This window comes from Callorhinchus milii, unplaced genomic scaffold, assembly GCF_018977255.1.
Source record: "Callorhinchus milii isolate IMCB2004 unplaced genomic scaffold, IMCB_Cmil_1.0 Scaffold7, whole genome shotgun sequence".
NCBI lineage: Eukaryota > Metazoa > Chordata > Chondrichthyes > Chimaeriformes > Callorhinchidae > Callorhinchus > Callorhinchus milii.
Genome location: NW_024704748.1, coordinates 4,433,593 through 4,440,116, shown reverse-complemented (window position 1 = coordinate 4,440,116; position 6,524 = coordinate 4,433,593).

Genomic DNA, 6,524 nt, shown 5'->3' with positions numbered 1-6,524 from the left:
AGGAGGGTAAACAATTTTCCAACACATTATCCAAAATATATAAGGTTATAATAATAATCCTTGCATTTGATATAATCCCTTTTCATGTCATTGGGATGTCTCAAAGCACTTCACATAATATACTGTTAAGCGAATTGACTGTATATTTTGTGCCCGAAACACGGCAGCCAATTGTGCACAGCAGTGTCCCACAAACAGTCATGGATTGAGTGACCCAATTATTATTTTTTTGAAGGGATTATTACCCCTGGAAAGCGATCCGCCAATCGACTAACCAGCGGGTTCTTACTTACTGCTGGGTAAACAGGAGTGTGGAGTACGGAAACTTGCCTAAGCTCTGTCTCCGTTTCTGCGTAGGATTTATTTTGATTCCAGTGTTTTTAATCAAAACGTCAGTATACTTTTTTTTTTGCGTTCGCAGAACAGCTGGTCACGATTCGGTTTGTTTCAAATTGATCCCAAGAAGCAACTGAACTGACAACACTGAAACTAGTCGAAAGTGGCCCTTGTAAGAAATCAACACGTATTTGTGCCGCTAGAGGGCGCGATTTTCAACCAAAGATGCTCCAATAGAGGCTGAGGTCCATATATTCTGTTCCCTTCAATGGGCAAAAATCAAACCTACTGCAGACTCCTATAGTGACAATGTTGTTTCGGCTTCATGTTAACAATAGTGAATCTTAGACGTCAGAAGATGCCCAGCTGTATGCATAGTTTGCCAACAAATGCGGTCACTACACTGTCCAGACATCTTTTGTGTAGTGCTTTGCTGTACAAATATCATTTTTGTTTGTTGTTTGAAATGCTCTTTGTAAGCAATCTATCAAATATGATAGCCTTTGATATCAGAAGGTGATATCAGAAGGACACCTCAAAACTCTTTCACAGGATTTACCATAAAGAGGTTAATGACGGTGTATTTTATAGACCAACGCAGCAGCCAGCAATGTCCCATAAACAGCCACAAATGAAATAAACGGCTTTATTTGGCTGGGCTGTTGGCCAGGACGCTGGGAGAAAACTCCCTTCTCTTTACGAGCAGTGTCACAGGATCTTTAACATCCACCTGAACAGGCACCGGAAGGAACCAAAAAGAACAAGTAAAAATGGGAACACAATTAGTACATAACCGCAAAGGCAACAGTTTCCTTTAAAAAGCCTCACGCTGGTATTATATACCTATTAATTGGAAGCGAGAAGCACTGCTGTGACTCCTTCTTCGACCATGCCTATGGTCATCTCACCACCCCCCCACCCTCCACACACACACCCCCCCCCGCCCCCCCCCCACTTTGGGATGCTACCCAGTGTGAAGAGCGCTGTATAAATGCAAGTTGTTGTTGCTGCTGGAGAGTTTGCGAAGTGCGTGCACAATGATTATGGTTGTGTCACTTGTTAATGAGGGCTTTGTGGTGGGACGCGGAACAAGATTACAGCTGGGAATAAAACTGGAGCTGCCAGTAGCTGCTGTTGAGGATGCAAAATTCATGTGATGTTCAGATCTTTGTGCTGGAGGTGAAGTGCAAATCATTCCAAGCTCTGAAAGCTTGCCAGGCAGTGCTCTCAATGGCAAGCTGGAGTCCTGTTAGCGTATTTGGTTAGAGCGCTTGCCTCACAAGCGAGAGGGCCCGGGTTCAATTCCCGGGCAGGTTGAAACCTTAGGCAAGTTTCCTTATACCTCACGCCTCTGTTTACCTAGCAGTAAGTAAGAACCCGGTCGCTAGTCAATTGGGGGATCACTTTCCAGGGGTAATAATCCCTTCAAATAAAAAAATAATTTGGTCACTCAATCCCCGACTGATTGTTGGGACACTGCTGCGCAAAATTGGCTGCCGCATTTCAACCACAATATACAGTCAATGCACTTTGAGGCATCTTAACAACATGGTAAGGTGCTACATCAAATGCAAGGATTATTATATATATTTGGGAGAGCGTTGGAGAGAGCAGGGGACAAAGTGGGTGACACCTGCCCATGGTGGACCGGAGGGTAATGGGAAGCGGGTCAAAGAATCATACTATAAAACATACAGCTTTTATGGAACAGCGGGTTACCTCAAGCCACCGATGTCTGACGCCAATCAGTATTTAGTTCCACGTGTAGAAGGGGGATTTCCAGTTACAAACACTGTAGTGAAAAGATTGCCAACTATACACTGCATGCTGTCACATTGCCCTGTGTTTGAATCTGAAAAGCATTCACCCAAAAATTGGGTGAAAAATAAGGTTAAAATAAGGTTACATTTTAACCTTAAAAACCCTGAGATTGTGATGTCTTTGTACAGCCTTTCAAAATAACCAGTTCTCATGTTGTTAATAATAATCCTTGCATTTGATCTAGAGCCTTATCGCGTCATTGATACGTCTCAAAGTGTTTCACAGAATATATTGTAAAATGGATTGACTGTGTATCTTGTGGGCGAAACTTATCTTAATTATCTGAATGATACAGGGTTTCTTACCCGTAGCTGTCTGGCACTTTGACCACCTTATTACAAGTTTTTAACATTTAATATTGCTCTTTTAACTCAAGTTAATACTATTGTTCCCGCACCCCCACTAAAACAGAAAGTGGGACAGTAGAGGAAACAGTAGATTATGACTTGAAATTTCAAGGGTTGTGAGTTAAGTATCAAAGTACCTTTCACTCTCACTCAATTCAGGCAACAATCATTCAGACAAATTGGTTATAAGCTTTGTAGCTGTTTGCGAGACTTGCGAGTGCAAAATGCTTGCGTACAAAAAACATAGTCACGACACTTGGCAATTCTTGTCGGAAAGCACTTTTACATATTTCAACATAAAAAGGAATAAAAACATTCACTGCAACATCGCTTTATATCCTTTGTTGTTGACTCTTCCTTTCATTCCTTCCCTTCACTAGCACTGGATTCTCATCCACTAACAGCAGGGCAAAACCTTGGGCAAGTTTCCTTACTCCACACGCCTGATAATAGTGCCTCAAGAAAAAAAATAATAAATTGGTCATTTCATTCCATGATTGTTTGTGGGACACTGCTGTGCGCAATTGGCTGCCGCGTTTCACCCACAAATATACAGTCAATTCACTTGACAATATATTCTGTGAAGCGCTTTGAGACGTTATTATTAGTATTATTAACAAGGAATGAGACAAGTTAGTGTTACTCTACCAATGTTATATTGGTGCAATAGTCATTTTTATTTCTTTAAATTCAAGCCCGAAGTAATTTCCAGATTAAAAATTTATATCAATAACCATGAGAGGCAGATGTCAATTTTAGTTCCTGTTTCTAACTTTATTTATGGTAGATGTAAAAAAACAACCACCATGGTTTAGGGGTCGGTTCCTCTTGAAGTCAACTGTCTTACAACTGAAGTATTTGTTGCGTTAATATCATCAGAAATCTGAGGAATAGATTGTCTCACCAAGCCCACAATTCCACTTTAAAAGAGATCAGTAACCCTTGTCTGCCACCCTCCCCTGCCTTTGACAATATACCATAGTATGTCAGCCTTGCTTAGTTTGCACCACTCTCATCTTTTCAGTCAGAAGTTTGTGGGTTCAACACTGCACACATGCGGAGGAAGTTGGCGCTAGAAGCCGGAATTGCACTGTGCTTTCAGAAACAGGTCCACGGGAGACACGTGTTATAAGAAGACTCGCGCTCTAGCTAAAGCCATATAACAGGGTTCGTCCACCTATATGTGCAGGTATCAAATATTGGCACAGTCATGGCTTGGCTGTGATATCCTCCATGGTCAAATTGCCTGCTGATACTTCTTGCTTAGCTCACATGAAGACTGGCCACTCAGGTTAGATATCAAAGGGCTACCGTTCTGGGGAGCCATACCCCAGTACACAACAACAACAAATTACATTTATATAATGCCTTTCACATCAGGAGGACCTACCCCTCAGCAACGTCAGGAAAAGAAGGTATAACAATAGAACTATTAAAATAAAACCAATTAGACTCAATAAAAAAACTCAAATTGTTTGTTCTGGGTTTTTATTTCACATGAAACATCACCGGCACTGTACATAATGAATCAGAAACAAGTGACTAGTCAAAATGGTTTCCATGGAGTTTCGTCATTGTGCAACTTTATGATAATGTTGTTCACTACTGCAATCAAGTGAATCACATTGCGAGCTGGGATTTGCAATGAAGGTAAAGCACAGATGACCGACCGTTGGTTGCAGAGCTGATATCTTCTAGTAGGAGCCAGCTCACTGTGCTCACATCTTGCGCTGGTATCGTTCCATCCATCTTTACCATCGATCCCTGCACTCAGCCCCCACAGAGATACCAATTCATCCATTTTAATGGCCAGTCACTGATTTAAATTGTAACTAGGAGCTACACGATATGATTAGGAGATCAGAATAAAACTCGATTATTCCACTTGTGACACGGTGAGAGTCAGCATCATGTTTACCACACACAGACCGCAAGATTTATCATATGGCTAACAAAATTGAAGTTGCATTAAGTGAAATATGAATATTTACAGCAAAAAGCACAGGCACATTTAACATCAAAAAGACAGTCTTAATTGCATTCAGCTTTATAGCTCACCTAATTGTAAAACTAGTTCATATACTGTATATCCAATTGTAAAAGTGCAATAAGCATTAGCACCTATCAAACTAAACCTTTCCCTTTTCTTCTTCCCCGCTGCCCGATAATTTGCACTAAAGAACAATCTGATATGGAGTTAAGCCACAACAATAAGCAGTATGGAAATAATCACATGAGGCAACACAATTAGTGAAAGTCCCTTCCTTCAGCAACTTTGAGGCAGATCGAGGGGACTTGGGTTTGATTCCCGGGCAGGGCAAAACCTTCGGCAGGTTTCCTTACTCCACATACCTTGGTTTCCCCAGCAGTAAGTAGGAACCCGGTTGTTAGTCATCACTTTCTGGGGATAATAATCCCTCCATAATAATAATTTGGTCACTCACTGCACAACTGTTTGTGGGACATTGCTGTGTGCAATTGGCAGCCACGATTTGCCTACAGAATACAGTCAATCCATTTTACAATATATTCTGTGAAACGCTTTGAGATGTCTCAACAATGTAATAAGGCTCTATATCAAGTGCAAGGATTATTATTATAAATCGTATCACCGGCGAGCCCTTACTTCAATTTTCCTTCGTCTCCGTTTGAACAGATTTTTTAAATAAAACTCTTATAGGACTAAAATCTTTTCTAATAATTAAGAAACATTAACCAGCTAGCACACTGCCTGGTGTATTAAAATTATAGAATCACAGAATATTACAGCACAGAAAGAGGCCATTCAACCATCATACAAATTAGAATTGTGTTTTTAGGATTTATGCCAATGCAGGCATGTCAGTGAGGCCCACATATTGTACGTCAATAGTCTTGAGCATGAGCATTTACCCACTGTAAACATTCCCAGCTAATCCTTCACCCTTAAAGGGCTCACTAACCTTGTGACTGCCTGTTTAGTAACCCATTCTGTCTGTTTACCAAACACTTGATGCAGATGTCAAAGTGAGAGACTCTGCTTCTGGAGCTTGCATTGCATATCATTATGGTGGAGCCATTATAATAAAAAAATCTGTAAATTTACAAAGTTTTGTTCTCCTTTTCCCCCTCCTCCTCTTCAGAAGTTGATAAACTGTTTACCCTCCTATCTCTAGGCTCAGATTCAGCCAAGTACAGTTGATTGTTTCCCCAAACATTTTGTATGCCTTTTGGGTCCAAGATCTTCAGATCCATAGTGCAAAGCACAATCCAACTGCATTATTCTGGAGCGCCTCTCCAGAAAGTCAGATATTAGTACATAGAATCCATTATTAAATTGGTCGAATAAAATCTGTGCATACCTAATCAATTTTGACCCCTTTATACGAAAAGTAACAAGTTTTACTCAATATAAAATTTTATACACATAATCAGTTAATCTAAAAAAACCTCTCAACTACAGACAACACAGTGTCAATTTTCACATTTTTTTTATACATTCACACAATATCCCTAAATTATAAGCATCAAAAAGATTGTACAATAAACACGAAGGTATTTTTGGTAGATTATGCTTAGCTGTGCCCTTACTGTGTCAGAATGTGTCGTGCTGTACTGTTCCGGTATGGTTAGGCTCATGTCTCCATAAGACACTGTAGTACTATGCACCAGTTCTACTGACAAGTACAGAAGTTTGTTTTCAGAAAAACATTACTTGCTGTTGCTTAAAACATATGTAAATAATAGCACTGGACATTTAAATTTCCTGCTGATCAGCTGCAAATTATTTGTCTATGAACTGAAGTGACAATGTCCAAATCATGTGGTTGTTTACTGTGATTTTTGGGGGGTCCAACACATAAAGAAACCCATCATCATACTTAAGAGTATCCAAATGAAACTGAGAGTTTACACGTGGAAATGTCCCTGTTTCTGGAATGGAATGTGCACTCTCTCTCCCTGGAAATTTGCAAGCTGTTTACCTAATTCTGAAAAGTATCAGGCACAGGTTGGTGAGAGCCAAAGGTTTGGGGACCCCAG